Genomic DNA, 17,740 nt, shown 5'->3' on the forward strand with positions numbered 1-17,740 from the left:
TATTTATCATGTACAACATGTTGTTTTGAAATATGTATGTATCGTGGGATGGCTAAATCAAGCTAATTGACATATGCATTATCCCACATACTTATCTTTTTTTGTGATGAGAACACTTAAAATGTACTGTGTTAGAAATTTTCATATATACAATATATGGTTATTGACTGTAGTCACCACGATGTACAATAGGTCTCTTGAACTTATTCTTCTCATTTCACTAAAATTTTGTTTTTTGACCAACATCTCCCAACCCCGTCCTCCCCCACAGTCCCCGGTAACCACCATTCTACTCTCTACTTCTATGAGTTCAACTTTTTTAGATTCCACATATGAGATAATGTAGTATTTGTCTTTTTGTGCCTAGCTTACTTCACTTAACATAATGTCCTCCAGGTTCATCCATGCTGTCACAAATAACAGAGTTTCCTTCTTTTTAAAGTCTTAATAGTATTCCATTGTGTATATATACCACATTTTTTTATCCATTTATCTGTCAGTGGACAATGAGGTTGATTCTATATCTTAGCTATTGTGAATGATGCTGCAGTGAACATGGGAGTACAAATGTCTCTTCGAGATACTGATTTCATTTCCTTTGGATACATATCCGGTAGTGGGATTGCTGATTCATACAGTAGTTCTATTTTTAATTTTTTGAGAAGCCTCCAAACTATTTTCCATGTGAGGGTGAGGGGAAACTTCCCCTTTCCCTTGAAAGTTCACTGAAAGATCAACTCACAATTAAGGCAGATTAATAATAAGAAGAGGTTTATTTACCGTGAGTTTACCAAGCACACAGGGAGAATCACAGAGTGATTACCCAGTATCCCAGTGAAGTCCAGAAAATTTTTTACCCTCCTTTTAACGGGGAGGGGGAGATGAGGAGTATAGGTAATTCTGTTTAGGGGCAATAAATGGTTGCTAGGGAGGATGGATGAATGGATGGGGGACACAGATTGAAATGATTCTCTTTGCAAATTAAATTAACTTGTAAATGATTCTCTTTGCAAATTAAATTAACCTGAGAGACAGGTATTATATTTGTTTTTGTTTTTTATTTTTTTTTATTTGTATCAGTATTCCAATCAACAAGGTATTATATTTAAAATGATTTGGGCCAGGTCTGGTTGCATTATTCTTGATTGACTTTCCTGCAATGTATTGAGATAACAGGGAGGGGAAGGAAGTCAATTGCTTTTTTGATGGGTCAGTCTGGTTTATGCAGATAGAGGGAAATCTCCTTCCAATGCCTGTTGATCTTGAAGGGACTTTAAATCAAAATACTCTTTATAACCAAGGAGTCATATCTTGCTGTGAAATGTCCTGAGCTCCTTCACCATAATGGCTATACTAATTTACTTTCCTACCAACAATGTGCAAGTGTTCCCTTTTCTTCATATCTTCACCAACACTTGTTATCTTTGTAGTTTTTGATAATAGCTATTCTCATAGGTGTGAGGTGATATCTTTGTGTGGTTTTAATTTGCACTTTTCTGATAATTAGTGATTTTGAGCATTTTTCATATACCTACTGGACATTTGTATATCTTATTCTATTTCTCAAATACATTTTGAGTTGATTTTTAAAATTTTAAAAATCTTATTATTTTTTTAAGAGGCAGGGTCTCACTATGTTGCACAGGCTGGACTCAAACTCCTAGGCTCAAGCAACTGTCCTGCCTCAGCCTTCCTAGTAGCTACGTCTATATGGGACTACAGATACATGCCACCATGCCCAGTTGAGTTGATTTTTGTATATGGTGTGAGATAATGGTCTAATTACATTCTTCTGCATGTGGATATCCATTTGTCTTGACTCCATTTATTGAAGAGACTGTCCTTTCCCCATTGTGTGTTCTTGGCACCTTTGTCAAAAATTGACAAATGAATTGACTGTAAATACACAGATTTATTCTGGGCTCTGTATTCTACTCTAGTGATCTATGTGTCTGTTTTTCTGTCAGTCCTATGCTGTTTTGATTACTATAGCTTTGTGGTATATTTTTGAAGGCAGGTAGTGTGATGCTTCCACTTTTACTCTTTTTGCTCAAGATTGCTTTAGCTATTCAGAGTCTTTTGTGGTTCCATACAAATTTTAGGATTTTTTTTCTATTTATGTGAAGAATGTCATTGGAATTTTGATAGAGATTGCATTGAATCTGTAGATCACTTTGGGTAGTATGGACATTTTAACAATCCATGCACATGGGATATCTTTCTATTCATTTGTGTCTTCTTCAATTTCTTTCATCAGTGTTTTATAGTTTTCAGTATACAAGTCTTTTACTTCCTTGGTTAAATTTATTTATAAGGTTTTTTTTGTAACTATTACAAATGAGATTTTTAAAATTTATTTTTCATATACTTCTCTATTAGTGTATAGAAATGCTTTTGATTTTTGTATGTTAATTTCACATGCTACATCTTTACTGAATTTATTAGTTCTAACAGGTTTTTGGTGGAGTCTTTAGGGTTTTGTCTATATCAGATGATGTCATCTACAAACAGGGGTGATTTAACTTTTTCCTTTCCAATTTGGATGTTTTTTATTACTTTTCTATTGCCTTATTGCTCTGGTTAGGATTCCCAATACTATATTGAATAGAAATGGAGAGAAGGCCGGGCGCTGTGGCTCACGCCTGTAATCCTAGCTCTTGGGAGGATGAGGCAGGCGGATTGCTCAAGGTCAGGAGTTCAAAACCAGCCTGAGCAAGAGCGAGACCCCGTCTCTACTATAAATAGAAAGAAATTAATTGGCCAACTGATATATATAAAAAAAAAAAAAAATTAGCCGGGCATGGTGGCGTATGCCTGTAGTCCCAGCTACCCGGGAGGCTGAGGCAGAAGGATCACTCGAGCCCAGGAGTTTGAGGTTGCTGTGAGCTAGGCTGACGCCACGGCACTCACTCTAGCCTGGGCAACAAAGCAAGACTCTGTCTCAAAAAAAAAAAAAAAAAAGAAATGGAGAGAGTGGGCATTCTTGTCTTGCTCCTGATCTTAAAGGGAAAAGCTTTTAGCTGGTGAGTGTGATGTTAACTGTGAGTTTTATATAAAGGCTTTTGATTTCTGCATGCTAATTTGATATCCTGTTATTTGAATGAATTTTCTTCTTGTTTTCAGTAGTTTGTTCACTGACTGTTTTGGGTTTTTCAGGTATATAATAATATTAGCTACCAAAAAATGACAAATTTTACCTTTTTTCCCCTTTATGCTCTTTTATTATGCCTCTACTTGAATTTTTTTCTATTGTATCGACTACCTCCAATACAATATTTAAAAACTAGTAGAGACAATGGGCCTCCTTATCTTGGTCCTGACTTGAGTGTGAAAACCTCTCTTATTTCCTTATTAAGTAAGATGCTGTGCTTTGGAGTGATGAATGTGTGTATATATATGTATATATGTGTGTGTGTGTATATATATATATATATATCCTGTTAAGAAAATATCCATCAAGTCCTATTTTATTGATTATTTTTAACATAATTATCAACTCATGAATTTATAAGTGGAAAAAAGTTACATTATTTAAAAGAAAATCTGTTAATGTAGAATGTGACACATGATCCTGATCATTACAGGCAAAGATGTTCAGGAATGTCTATCTCAGAGAGTTTACAATCCCGGGGAGGGATGTCACATGAGCCAATCATAGGATAATTCAAAAGGCTCTAGGACAGAGTGCAGGGACAGTACAGTATAGTGGATCCCTGAATGAAAAAGACCAAGGTTTGAATCCTAACTCGGTAATTGTGAACATGGACAAGTTTTTCAGCCTCTCAGGGCCTCCATTTCCTTTTATGTAACAATCCTACCTTAAGGATTGTCGTGAGTATTTAGTGAGATAATTGCCCCTGAAGATTTAGTTCAGGATTTGGCACATAATAAATGCTTATTAAATGGTAGCTATTATCATTAAGTCCCAAAACAAGTAGTAAATATAATGCTATGAAGGGTCTCTGGAGGAGAGGGGCACTTGAGCCAGTTCTTTGAAAGCTGTGCAGGGTTTGAATAGACAGAGGGTTGAGGAAGAAAAAGAGGATTTTCCAGGTAGGAGGGAAAAGATCTTTACAATTTAAAAGGTCATGCAAAAACAGTAGTTCATTTTAATTTGGATTTTTAAAAAGGTCCAATTACCTTTTTTGTCCAATTGCCTTTTAAAAGCATCATTATTTAAAATTTGATTTGCTCTCCTCATTACATTTTGCAGAATACTTAAATATGAATAGCGTGTTTTATTATGCTTATGAGAAAAAAACATTTTGAATCAAATTCCATACTATCTATCTTTAAGGCCCCCACTGGCTTCTTAATCTCTTATAGTTTTTGTCTAGCTGCTACTTTGCATTTTAATTTGACCTTGCCTTTTATTTATTTGCACTTATTACCAGAATGCTTTTTAAAATTAAATATTTTTGTATATTTTCTACTCAGTAGTTGATAGCTGTTTATTACTGTAATTCATTGTTCAGAAAAATGTACCACATCCCACATCCATCATTAGACTCCATTCTCCATGGGGTCTAAACCATTTCACAGAGTCATTAAACGAATATATTATTTGAGAAGTAGATGAATGGAAAGAAGGAGAAAGGGCATCCAAAAGTGGTAAGGAGGTGAGAAAGGCAGTCATGGGGTTTATGCATGGAGTCTCTCTCCACAAGCAGGAAGTATATAAAAAGCTTCAGGCTTTCCCTTTCCCTGACCTGCCCCCTCTAACCCGACCCCTAGTCCACTGATCTAGTGGAAACTTGCATTAATCTCTTTTCCAGACTAGGGTTGGGAGTGTGGAGAGTAGTTGAACAAACATTTGTGGAATGCATTGATTGTCTTAGGTTGTGTTATCCAAGAAGCCCCTGAGTCAAGAATTTGAATGCTAGTAGTTTATTTAGGAGGTGATCCTAGGAAACACCAGTGGGGAAAGGGGGAAGTGAAACAGGAAGGAGAAGGAAGTCAATAAAACATACGTTTTTTTGTCAAGAACTGTAGAGAGTCATTCATTCATTTAAAATATTAAAAATAGTGGATGTGGAGAGATAGGAACACTCCTACACTGCTGGTGGGACTGCAAACTAGTTCAACCTCTGTAGAAAGCAATATGGAGATATCTTAAAGCAATACAAGTAGATCTACCATTTGATCCAGCAATCCCACTACTGGGCATCTACCCAAAAGATCAAATGACACTCTACAAAAAAGACATCTGCACTTGAATGTTTATAGCAGCACAATTCACAATTGTAAAATTGTGGAAACAACCCAAGTGCCCATCAATACATAAGTGGGTTAATAAAATGTGGTATATATATACCATGGAGTACTAGTCAGCTATAAGAAACAATGGTGATATAGCACCTCTTGTATTTTCATGGGTAGAGCTGGAACCCATTCTACTAAGTGAAGTATCCCAAGAATGGAAAAACAAGCACCACATGTACTCACCAGCAAATTGGTATTAACGGATCAACACCTAAGTGCACATATAGGAATAACATTTATCGGGTGTCAGGCAGGTGGAAGGGGGTAGGAGGGGATGGGTATATACATACATAATGAGTGCGATGCACATCAACTGAGGGATGGTCACACTTGAAGCTCTGACTCGAGGGGGAGGGGGGCATGGGCAATATACGTAACCTTAACATTTGTACCCCCATAATATGCTGAAATAAAAAAATAATAAAAATAAATTTAAAACAGTATTAAAAATAATAAATGGTTACTGGAGAAATTCCAGAAAAGATAGATAGATAGATAGATAGATAGATAGATAGATAGATAGATAGATAGATAGATAGATAGATTATATACATATATAATGTTATATGATATAAATGTGAAGAGGGGTGAAGGTTCTGAGGTATTACCCCACTTGCAAGCTAACAAGTTAGCTTACCACAGATTCATAGATGCTGGCAGAAGACTCCTGGGTTAGAAGGAAATGATGTATTTATTACTCATGGCACAGCAGGCAGCCCCCTACATCTTACAGTGGGGAATGGCCCAAATGAATGCTGCACATGCAGTATTTATCCCCAGATTTCTATACCTTTTTTGACTGGGGCTGTTCCTGGGGGCATTAACTCTGTGACACTTCTGGTCCATTGATCATTTCACCACACCCCCTTGCCAGAGCCAGTCCTGACCAAAACGTGGATTTGGCTTTGATTGCAAACTTCACCTTCTCTAAACTTTCCCCAAGATGACTGTCTGCCTCAATCTTCCCCCAGGAGAAAATAGGTCCATATCTTCATGTGTCTTTTTCTCTTTTATTCCCAATGAAGTCTGCCTTTGTAAATTCTTCATTTGCACTAGGGAGTAAATGGCTGGGAGCAGTTCTGTTGACATTGGAACTGGTATTAATGTTCTAAAGCTAAACACCTCATCTGGGGAAGATTTCAGATATCAGATGGCAAATGAAGGAGGCTATGGGATGGTGGGAAAATGCTCACTTCACCAAGGCTGGGATTTCCTGGATGATTTTCCGGGAAGATTAATGCCCTGCTCTGCTGAGGGCAGCCTCCTAGGCCTTGGGAAGAAGAGCCCGGCAACGTCTGTACAGCCCCATTACTGTTCCTTCTGACTCAGCCCTGTACTGAATCATATCAATTTCTTGGTAACATTTACAGGGGCCCACCAATCTTACTACACTTACACCATGTCCATTTTCCTCTTACTCCTCTCCCTAAATGACAGATCACTAGATTGAAAACAAAATTTACTTGTTTCAGATGGATGGGTCACAGGATGACCAAAGTACAGAGACAACATTCTCTTTCATCTCAGAACATTCTACTGAGAGGCCCTGCCCCCCCTTCTCCCATGACTTCCAGCCAGCTACCCCAGAGGATAGACAGCTCAGCATAGCTTATAGACTTGTGAATAGCTAGCACCGCCCTCAGGGCCAAGGAGCAGCATGGGTGGGAGGGACCTCAAGTTCCTAAGAAATGAACAGAGCTATTTGGAGCTTTGCTCCAATGGCCAAAATTACTGCTGACCAGGTACATGCTGCTGAGCTCAATGTCTTTCCACCCTTGCTGAGATCTGTGTGAATTTCATTCACTCCATCTTTCTTTTCTCCAGGCTCACTCTGGGCAAATGAAATAAATACAGTTGTGTATAGTGAAACAATGGGGATATGTTCTAAGAAATGCGTCATTAGGCAATTTCATCATTTTGCGAACATCCAAGGGTGGGGAACCTGCGGCCTTAGGGCCATATGTGGCCTTCTGGATCCTTGAGTGTGGCCTTTTGACTGAATCCAAATTTTACAGAACAAATCTTTTTAATAAAGATATTTTCTTCTGTGAAGTTGGGATTCGGTCAAGGGGTTGTACTTGGGGATCTGGAGGGCCACATGTGGCCTTGTGGCTGAGGTTATTGTCTGCAGGCAATTGTAATACAATGGTAAGCATTAGTGTATCTAAACATAAAAAAGTTAATGTGTTGCACTAGGTCGTTACCATGGCTACCACATCACTGGGCAATAGGAATTTTTCAGCTCCATTATAATCTCATGAAATCACTGTCATTTTTGTGATCCATTGTTGACCGAAATGTCGTTATGTGGTACATGACTGTATATATTAATATATTTCACTTTCCAATGTCTTTCTTGTCCATTAGATAATTAGATAATTATTTAGAACACTTAGCACCTTGCTTTTTTTTTTTTTTTTTTTTTTTTTTTGAGATAGGTTCTCACTCTGTTGCCTGAGCTAGAGTACAGTGGCATCATCATAGCTCACTGCAACCTCAAACTCCTGGGCTCAAGCCATCCTCCTGCCTCAGCCTCCCAAGTAGCTGGGACTACAGGAGTGTGCTACCACACCCAGCTAATTATTTTTTTCAGAGACAGAGGTCTCACTGTGTTGCTCAGGTTGGTCTCGAACTCCTGGCCTCATTTGATCCTCCTGACTTGGCCTCCAAAAGTGCTAGGATGATAGACACGAGCCACCGTGCCCGGCCAGCCTTGCTATTATTATTGTTGTTATTGTATCGTAACACTGTTCAGAGAAGATCTGATGGCTTCAGAAATATATTCTTATTTTGACATTGGTCTTTTTCCAACTTACATCTGTGGACATTTATAACCATCTCTTCTAGACTGTCCAAAGTCAAGTCAGACATCTTTATATCCCAGGCAGTATTCTGCTCAGAACTTAATAAGTGCTGGCCGGGCGCGGTGGCTCACGCCTGTAATCCTAGCACTCTGGGAGGCCGAGGCTGGAGGATTGCTCGAGGTCAGGAGGTCGAAACCAGCCTGAGCAAGAGCAAGACCCCGTCTCTACTATAAATAGAAAGAAATTAATTGGCTAACTAATATATATAGAAAAAATTAGCCGGGCATGGTGGTGCATGCCTATAGTCCCAGCTACTCGGGAGGCTGAGGCAGAAGGATTGCTTGAGCCCAGGAGTTTGAGGTTGCTGTGAGCTAGGCTGATGCCATGGCACTCACTCTAGCCTGGGCAACAAAGTGAGACTCTGTCTCAAAAAAAAAAAAAAAAAAAGAACTTAATAAGTGCTAAATTAACATCCTTCTAGTTGAATCCACATTTCAAGAGGTTTAGAGAGGTTAAAAGAATTGCCCAGGGCTGTATCAGTTTCCTGTTAAGAACATTTAATGAACATTTAAGAGGGCTTTAATGCAGGGAATTAGTTACAAAGGTGTTGGAAGGGTTAAAGGAGTAAAAGGGGTTGGTGTGGCTCAGACCCCAAGGAAACTGCTATTATTCCAGAGGAGAGGGTGTTAGCCAATATCAGAAAATTGCTGCCACCCAGAAACTGAAGCTCACAAGCCCATACTACTGATATTACCTAGGCCACTGCTGCCACTGCAGCTCCACAAGCAGAATGGCTTCCACCTTCTTCCTGCCTTCTAATCTAACATGACTGCCTCCTGTTGTCAGAGCCCAGCTGGCAAAGGAGTCTGGGAAATGTGGTTTGTAGGCTTCCAGCCCTGGTGATGGGGTGAGTGTGGAGCTGAAGGTCAACAGACAATATTTAGGATAGATGATGGGGCCAGTGCTGATTCCACTGAACCTCCTGTAGTGGGAGAGGTCTGCAGGAGAAGAGCTAATCTCCATAATAGAACTTTTCAGCAGTCCCACCCCAGGGTCTAAGGAAGGAATTATTTAGCTGCTGTTAGCCCTGCCTCTCTTGGAATAGCACAGCCAGGTAGAGACAGAGTTCCCTAGTCCAAACAATAGTCCCTGAGGCCTCCCTTACATGAGGGCCTGGGACTTTAACGTGAGTCATGGTCTTTTCTCAGAAGTTCATCAGAGAGAAGTGACAAATGGGAGCACAGCACATGCAGCAACCCCAACCTACTGAGAGTGTAAGTTCCAACGATTCGGGAATTTGGACCTTAGTGATCTTTTACTTTGCCCCCTTTCTAACATCTCTGAGATTGGGAAGGTCCACATTTATGGAGTGAATCTGGGCTGTGAAGAAAGCCAGATGTGATCTTGCACATATTTATTGACCAGAATTATCCAGTCTGGTTGTCTCCTCCACACAGCTTTATCTGATCAGATAATAGTTAATGTTTTCCCTGACACTGCCCATATGGACATGGCTTTGTGGAATCAATTCTCTCTTGCTAAAGCTGGGGCAGGGAAAGCAGAACTAGCTATGATTACTCTGGCATCGCAAGCAGAGGTGGTTTTCCCTCTCTGTGCTGCCTGCTGCCCCAGCCTTAAACATAAGCTATAGACCCCAAAGAGATCATGGCAGAGATTGGAACAATATGTGACCAAGATAGCCCTATTTGTCTTTGGCATACACCACCATTGAAATAAATGAATGAGAAGAGATCTAAATGCTCTACCCCTCTGACCAAAAATTTACCACTCTGGTTTGTCATGAGAGAAAAAAAGATGCATAAATTTACTTGGCAGTGTCTTTAGTCTATCTGGAATTGATTTTTGTGTGTGGTGTGAGATAGGAGTCCAATTTACTTATTTTTTCCTTTTACACACAGAGATCCAATTGTCTCAGACAATTTATTGAACAATGCATCTTTTTTCACTGATCTGGAATACCACCTCTGCTATATATCATGTCTCTGATTTGTGTAGGCCTATTTCTAGGCTTTCTATTCTGTTCCATTGGTCTCTTTATCTGTAGTACAATACCATACCACCTTAATTACTATACCTTTATATTGACTTTTTATCTGGTAGGGCAGTTCTCCTTGCCTTGTTCTTCAGGAGTAATTTAGATATTCTTATCTATTTGCATTTCCATATAAATTTTGGAATCAGCTTCTCAGCTTCCACAAATGTCTCTTGGGGTTTTGATTAGGTTTGCATTGAATCTATGGATCACCTGGGGGAGAAATGACATTTTTACAATTAGTCTTCTAACCCATGAACATGGTATATTTCTCAATTCATTTTGATCTTTAATATCTCCTAATAAAGTTTTATAATTTTTTCCATAGAAAATCAAATCATTCTATTTTCTTTAATTTTCCCTGAAGTTGAGATACTGAGTACTGAGATACTGGGTACTGAGTACTGAGATACTGAGTACTTCCTGATCACCTTTACATTAATGGAATAAATTTTTTGGGTGGGGCCTCCATATTGTTTCATTCCAGAAGGCACCATTCACATTTTTAGTAAACATGTTGTAGACTACAGTATGAATGGTGGTCCTGCCTGTAGGGTGCTGGCATTATAGGTGAAGAATTTCTATTAAACTTTCCACCTTGTGTGTGCCCTGAGCATAGTTGCCAGTTCCCTGACAAGGAGTTCAAAGAATTGAGTAATGTTACTATAACAAAACTCCTTCTATTACTATTTACTTATTTATATGAATAATTTTTCTCAGTGCTTGCATTTATAAAAATGAAAAATAGGTCGCTCAAGCTCAGGAGTTCGAAACCAGCCTGAGCAAGAGTGAGACCCCATCTCTATTATAAATAGAAAGAAATTAATTGGCCACCTAAAAACATATAGAAAAAATTAGCCGGGCATGGTGGTGCATGCCTGTAGTCCCAGCTACTCAGGAGGCTGAGGCAGGAGGGTTGATTGAGCCCAGTAGTCTGAGGTTGCTGTGAACTAGGCTGATGCCATGGCACTCTAACCTGGGCAACACAGTGAGACTCTGTCTCAAAAAAAAAAAAAGAAAAATAGAGATATAATTGATGGTGAACATGTCTCAATTTAGCCATAAATACTAGTCAGCCATGGATACATGAGGTATTAAAAAAAGTCCATCCAACTTATTAAGTGAATATGGTTTAATAATTAATTTTTTAAATCTGTAATAAATTTATGTTGTTTTAATCAATTGGGTACTACTAATTAATATAATGATAACTTAATCTAGAAGAATAATTATTTAACACTTAGAGCCTTTTGGTCAAAGAAAATTAAACATTTATTTTAATTTCAAATATATCTATGTATATACTTTTGTACATGTATATATATGTACACACATATATATTTTTATTTCAGAAAAGTATAATAGGATGATTAATAAAAGGTTTTCAAACCTAAAATTATATTATATTAGCATAATATTTTGTGGGGGAGGTGAAATGGAATTATGACTTCTAGGAGAGAAAGGAAAAATGCAATATATCTAGCTGTTAAAGAAGAGCTTGTTCAGGTCTTTTAAAAAATTGATAGTGCTGGATATTAAATTACTACAGAATTCAGGATCCATTGGGTACATTTGATAAAATGATGTACATTTTATTTTAAAATGTCAATTTTAATATGTTGGAAATTATATCCTGTGATGGAAATCTATTCTCTCCATTATGGTAACTGAGATATGGCTACCCAACTAGGGACTAAATTTCCTAGTCTCCCTTAAAACTAGATGTTGAGAGAGAAAAGAAATTTTTATGTAAAGAATGCAAGCCCATTTAAATTATTGGGCCCAGAGAGGCATTGGAATGTGACAGCAGTCACATCTCACTCTGGCATTGAGCTAAGTAATAGCCTTTCCAGGCCACTTGCTATATGAGCTCTAGACTGACTGATGGCAAGTATCTATAAATTAACCTAACAATGCCATATACTGGACACCATAACTCATACCCTATAGCTCAACAGTGTATACCTAATCACTAATCAATGCTATTTCTGTAAACCAATGAGAATTCCTATCAAACAACTTTGTATCAGTCCACTCAATGTTTGTTCTCTTTTACATTTAAAAACTTGCTTGTAACAAAGGCCAAACAGCACTTCCCAGTGTTTACCCAGCTGCAGTCCTCAACCTTGACCCAAATAAACTCTCTATCTATATTCATTTTGCCTCAGTTTCTTTCTTTAGGTTTTGAATGTGACCATAGGATTTAGTTCTCATCAGTGAAATTTGAGCAGAAATAATGAGTACAAGTCTATTGCTTAAGAGACATTTCCTGGTCCTGGATGATCCTTCCTTCTGTTGTTCCACTGGCTGCAATGGAAATGACTACAGTGACCTTGGAAGTCTCATCTTAAAGATGGCAGATCTGTCAGAAGCCTAGATCCCTGTCTGACTATGTAGAGACCTGGAATCCTCAGGTCAGAATATGATATGAGAGAAATAGACTTCTTTGTTTTTTGTTTTTAGCTTGGTGAAATTTTAATTACATAAATTCATCAAAGCATATTTACATTACAGACAAGGAATTTGTAGTTCATTGTTGTAGCCTGACATAAGAAAAATACCCATTAAAAATCTATGCACAATGGGATTGCAAATATGTATAGTACTTTTAAAAAGCCTACAAGGAGGATTTTACAGAAGGAAAGTCAGCTAGGGTCTTTGTTAAACCAACTAGACAATCAAAATATTAAAACTGTGCTGGCTAGTAATATATTTATACTTTAAAAAACTTCTAGTTTCCTTTTAAGAATATTTCAGTTATATTTATATAGTTACAGTTGATCAGGCCGTTCATGATAGTTCCAGGAGATTGCCCTTCAATTCATTTGTTTAGGGAAAGATCAGCATGGTAACAAAAATTAATAAAGGGATTTTCCCCACAATAGTTTTCTAGTTATACTATCACAGCTTCACAAATGGATTAACCCCATGAATCCACTGGCTGAAAGACAGCTGCATGTCAAATAGTGAGAACACTGGTGGAGACAGGGTTGAGTCCTGCATAAGTGAATCAGAAATGACAGGTAGGGTTAAGAAAAAGATATGACCATATTTTATATAGCACTAGAAAACTGTCCCTACATTCAGCTCTCATTCCCATTCCTGCAAGGTAATGAAGCTGGGAATCACGACTGTTCAGTTTAACATATTATGGGAATTAGTAAAACAACCTTTCAGTACAAAAGGCTGAGATTTCATCAGCTTTTTGATTAGAACACCCTAAAGGTTGGACACTTCTTTGTGGTTCTCAAGCCATTACAGCTATCCAGTTGAAGCATGTGCAAAACAGAGGACTCTTCACAGTACATGAGGTAAAATAGAGTCGTCGTCTTCAGGGATTAGGAAGTTCATGAGATATGAACTGTTTTAGTCTCTCTAGGTATTGTACATAAAGCTCTCTGTCATAATGGCCAGTCCCAACCCAGAGGGGCTCCACAGTGCAGGGACAGTGCTCCTACATCGCTAGGCCATGGGAGAAATCAATGACCGCACCCTCCGCATGGTGAATGACCAACACAGAAGAGGTGACTGTAGATATCTTGTCAATGCCGGGGAAAGCATAAAAGCAGTATGTTTTCCTGGTATCCAGAAAAGCCACAAGCAAGGCAGACATCAGGGGGAACAGAGAATTACCGTTGCACACTCATATTGCAAAGCCAGTTTTACGGTGGGGACAGTGCCAGTGCTCTGACCATAGAGGATAATATTCTCAGGACTTAACGCTATACCAGGTGTGCAGCGCCTGCCACGGAGTGCCTCAGAAGGCTTGTCCAAGCTGACGACGTAGCCTGAGTAGTCACAGGAGAAGATATTGCAGTTGATGTGCCAGCAGAGGCCAATACAGACGCTGCACATCTGGTCCACGTCCACTGTGTTGCCATGCTAGAAGAGCAGCATGTACCGGGAGCCCGTTGTCCCCCGCCCCCATGCGTGAGAAGACCTTGACAGCATGGAGCTTGCACTGCAAGTACTGCTGTCTGTCCGGGACAATAGGCTCGGGCACTAGCACTGTGTAGGTGGGCTGAGGCGGCAGGAAGATCAGCTTGGCAGTGATGTGGCTTGGGCAGGCGGGCAGCACAGGAGCCAGCACAGCTCACGCAGAAAGAAGCCATTCATCCTGGGGCCTGGCTCAGACATCTGGGCAGCCAGGCATTCACTGCCCCAGGGAATGGCTGGATGGCCCTAGAAGGAGGGAGGGCAGGTGCAGAGCAAGTGAGCTCAGAGAGTGCCTCCTTTTTTTTTTTTTAGGCCTCCTAAATTTTAAGGAGCTTCTTCCTTAACTAATATAAGAATTGGTACCATGAAAGTGGAGCACTGCTATATATAACAAAAACCTAAATTTTGCAGTATTTGCTTAATGATCAGGCAGTGAATGATGAAGAAATATTAATAGTTTGAGCCATAAATCTGGGCATCTCAAGACAACTGGCAACTGTTACCTATATTAATTTGCAAGGCAGACCATGTGCCTATCAAGCCAGTAGCTCTAGGGCAAGAGGCAGAATGCTAACTTGCAGTGGTTTAGCAAAGTATTACAAGAAAGAGATGAGGTCAGGCAGGAAGTGGTCAGTCTGCAAACAGAGGTGAAAAGGAATAGAGAGAATCTTTATATTAAAAGCCTCACAGATTGGAAAATCCGATTGTTTCTGGACTCAAGAGATAAGTCTCTTATTCAGAGTTTATTTTGAGACTCATTAAAACCTCCACATCAAGCAGAAAGACAAACAATGGATCCAGCACTGTGGCAAGGATCAGATCATGATCATCACCCCTCCCCCCACAGAGCCTACTGTTTCAGATGGCATCAAGTTAGCTGTCATTAATAAGAGATGAGAGTCATGGAGACAATAAGGAAGCAAAGAGTAAAGCAGATCTAAGAATTATGTCCAGAAAATTACTTTGATTGTGTATACTGGCATATGAAAGTGACTGAAAGCAAACTAAATAGACACCTACTTTCATATTTCAATTCTAAGACACGCTTTTTTTTTTTACATTTTAACATTCTAGAAATCAAGAGTGTTTTACAATTGATAGTGAATTACAAACTCTCTTTGTCAAGCATCTATCCTGATGTATTTATTGAAACATGCAGGAATTTAGCCATGCAATTCATATTGCCATCACTTGAGTTGTATGTACTATTGATACATGTTAAGTTCAGTCGCCATTTAAAATGTTTTTTAAAATATTACACCATTATTTGGCTTTAAAATGAAAAGTTGTATTTGCGAAAAGGCAAGAGCAGCAAGGCATGAATTTTATATTAGCAAAGGTTCACATTTTTCTGGTAAGATCAAGATAATGTCAGCATCAAAACTTGCAAAGTGGCCGGGCGTGGTGGCTCACGCCTGTTATCCTAGCTCTCTGGGAGGCCGAGGCGGGAGGATTGCTCGAGGTCAGGAGTTCGAAACCAGCCTGAGCAAGAGCGAGACCCCCGTCTCTACTAAAAATAGAAAGAAATTAATTGGCCAACTAATATATATAGAAAAAAATTAGCTGGGCATGGTGGCGCATGCCTGTAGTCCCAGCTACTCGGGAGGCTGAGGCAGAAGGATTGCTTGAGCCCAGGAGTTTGAGGTTGCTGTGAGCTAGGCTGACGCCATGGCACTCACTCTAGCCAGGGCAACAAAGCTAGACTCTGTCTCAAAAAAAAAAAACAAAAAAAACAAAAAAAAACTTGCAAAGTATCGCCAATGGCTGGGGAATTCCCAGAGATAATAGTGGAGCATTACTAATGCAGCATTACAAAGGATGATAATGTTTGGGAAAACTTGCAACAGCAAGAACCAGGTTGTGAAAATCATACAGCTCCCAAGAAGGGTATTTCCCCAAATTCCTCTTTGTATATGATCATGAGGAATGACAGACAAAGATGAACACCCCATAGAACAAAACCAGGCCCTCCCTCAGGACAGTGATCAAGAGAATTCTCTCCATCAACAGAATCAGGGACAGTGAGATAGTCTGGTCAAGGAGTTTCATCTACTGTCAGGGCTGGGAGGCTTTGCATTACCTGCTAAGTGGGCTTAACAATCACTATGAACCAGTGACTATTAGTGCTTCTAATTCTGTTTTTGAATGGTTTACATTATGGTTATCCTGTTCCCACATCACCATTGGATACTGAGGAGGAAGGGAACAAATAACTAGTCTTTTAGTTTGTAGATCTATAGACCATGAGGAGCCACACTCACTAAAATCCATTCTCCCTTCTTTCATAACAATAGAGTTGTAGCTAGGATGTGGCTGCCCTGCCTAGGACAAATTTTCCAGTTTCTCTTGGAGCAAAGCCATAGTCATGTGACAAAGATTTCTCCGATAAGGCCGGGCGCGGTGGCTCACACCTGTAATCCTGGCTCTTGGGAGGCCGAGGCGGGCGGATTGCTCAAGGTCAGGAGTTCAAAACCAGCCTGAGCAAGACCCCGTCTCTACTATAAATAGAAAGAAATTAATTGGCCAACTGATATATATATAAAAAATTAGCCGGGCATGGTGGCACATGCCTGTAGTCCCAGCTACTCGGGAGGCTGAGGCAGAAGGATCGCTCGAGCCCAGGAGTTTGAGGTTGCTGTGAGCTAGGCTGACGCCATGGCACTCATTCTAGCCTGGACAACAAAGCGAGACTCTGTCTCAAAAAAAAAAAAAAAAAAAAAAAGATTTCTCCGATAGATTGTGAGCAGAAATGATGTAGCAACTTCAGCTTCCCTTGCTTAAGAGAAATGCCGTGGCCCTGGAATTCTGCTCTTTCTCCCTGCTGGCTGGACTTGTAATGACTAGAGTGATATTAGAAGCCACATGTCAACAGTGAACCACTGAAATTTGAAATCATTATATGAAAAAGAGAGAAAATTCCTTATTTTTTAAGCTACTAAATGTTGGGGATCTCCTTGTCACAGCACATAACTCTTCACCATAACTAATATACATAATTTGCAGCTGTTTAAACTTAGAAGGGAAAATATTAGATAACTTCCAAATGTGTAGAAAAGTAAATAGTTGGTTTGTTAAAAAATTTCTTTTAAGGGATTCATAAGCAAAAAAGTTAAAGACTCCTAGAATAGTTCATACTCAGTAGTCTCTGCTTTTTCACCTTCTACTTACTCACCAACCAATTGTATTCTTGCTCCCTCCCTCTGCAGAAAGAGAAGATACAGGTTCCAAAGAGGTTGCTCTGTCTACAGCAAACTCTAGATATATCCAATGGCTTCTCTACCCATAATTCTGTCTAAGAGAATCTATCCCACCTTCAGCTCCTGTTGAGAGAGCTGCTCCATATTTGTTCCATGTGACCCTGTGTTCCCGTCTTCCTTACCACCAATCATGGTCATAGCAGACTTGGCCAGAGCGGGCATCTGACCGATGAGCAGCAGTCAGTCCATAGGCAGGCCAGGAACCTATGGTGTAGCCTGGCCCCCAAAGCCAAACTGTCTTTATAATATTACCTCTTTTGGGCATATGAACTGAAAAATATGAAACAGATGGCAAAGGAAGCTGCAGATGAGCATATGTCTAGAGAAAGGCCATGAATTAGTGCTGGGACCATTAAGGGTAAAGACAAACTCGGATTATAAACAAGTGGAAACTGTGAATTGGGAGAAACTAAGAGTTAAAGAAGAAC

General features: G+C 39.4%; 1 long non-coding RNA gene and 1 pseudogene across 1 annotated transcript in view; one reads left to right on the top strand and one right to left on the bottom strand.

Moving 5' to 3' along the window:
- LOC142865901 (uncharacterized) overlaps nucleotides 1–17,740 on the top strand; it is a 161,494-nt gene that overhangs the window by 85,375 nt on the left and 58,379 nt on the right. The gene's annotated exons all lie outside the window — the stretch shown is intronic.
- On the bottom strand, nucleotides 13,451–14,256 carry LOC142865932 (alpha/beta hydrolase domain-containing protein 17C-like; annotated as a pseudogene).

The sequence above is a fragment of the Microcebus murinus genome, chromosome X (genome assembly GCF_040939455.1).
Source record: "Microcebus murinus isolate Inina chromosome X, M.murinus_Inina_mat1.0, whole genome shotgun sequence".
NCBI lineage: Eukaryota > Metazoa > Chordata > Mammalia > Primates > Cheirogaleidae > Microcebus > Microcebus murinus.